This window comes from Mus caroli, chromosome 6, assembly GCF_900094665.2.
Source record: "Mus caroli chromosome 6, CAROLI_EIJ_v1.1, whole genome shotgun sequence".
NCBI lineage: Eukaryota > Metazoa > Chordata > Mammalia > Rodentia > Muridae > Mus > Mus caroli.
This window is the reverse complement of record NC_034575.1, coordinates 107,777,104-107,778,333: the sequence shown is the minus strand read 5'-3', so window position 1 is coordinate 107,778,333 and position 1,230 is coordinate 107,777,104.

Genomic DNA, 1,230 nt, shown 5'->3' with positions numbered 1-1,230 from the left:
AAAAAAAAAAAAAAAAAAAAAAAAGAATATTTCATTTCAATTATGCTGGTCTCTTCTTAATCACCACTAATTTCTTAGCTCCAGCTAACCAGCATCAATTATGCCAGTAGACCCTTCTATTCTTAACTCTAAAGCCAGAGCCACATGGCTAAAGTTGCTGAATTCTGCTGCTTGCTGGGGCTAGAACATGGCCCCCTTGTTCTATTACATTACCACTAGCTTTCTGTTTCTAACTTCTTCAATGCCTAAGCTTGCTGTGCCTGATCAAAACTCTCTTCATGAGAGTAAACCAGAGGACACAGTCTATGCTGGGCTTTTCTGAGACTTCCTTTGTCAATGCAATTGACTGAAATCTCTTTACCTTAGCCTCAGGCAGACTTTTCAGACAAGGGCAGAAAGCAGCAACATTCTTCACCAAAACGTCATAAGAAAGATCTCCAGAGTTCAAATCACCCTCAGCACCAATGTCTTCCATATTCCTACTGGGATGGCCCATCAAGTCCTACTTAAAGCATTCTGTGGCTTTCCAAATTCAAAGTCTCCAAATCCACAACCCTCCAAACAAAACCATGGTCAGGCCCATCACAGCAACACCCCAGTCCCAGGGATTAACTTCCGTCTTAGTTTGAGTTTCCATTGCTGTGAAGACACACCACACCCAGGGCAACTCTTATAAAGTTCAACATTTAATTGGCCCCGGCTTACAGGTCCAGAAGTTCGGACCATTATCACCATGGCAGGAAGCACAGCAACATCCAGGCAGGCATGGCACTGGAGAAGCTGAGAGTTCTACTTCTTGTTTTGAAGGCAAAAAGGAGAAGATTGACTTCAGACAGCTAGGAGGAGGGTCTCATTGCCCACCTCCATGGTGATTACACTTCCTGCAACAAAGACCACATGTACTCCAACAAGGTCATAATAGCCAAATACATTCAAACCACCACGCCAACTCCAGGCTGGGGTGTTCACTGGCTTCATCTTGTGCAGCCAACCACAGCTGCTGTGCATTCCTAAGTGCAACAGGCCATCCTCTCCAGAAGGCTATTTTGCTTCAATCTTCCTTGATCTCTGGCTCTTATATTTTTCCTAGCTCCTCTTCGGGGACCATTTCAGAAGAGGAAACATTTCTAACTTCCCAGGATCTCCGTGTCTAAAGCAGATATAGTGATAGTGCCTACCTTAGGGGCTTGCCAGAAACCTCAGGAGGACAGGAGTGAGGCAGGGGCATAG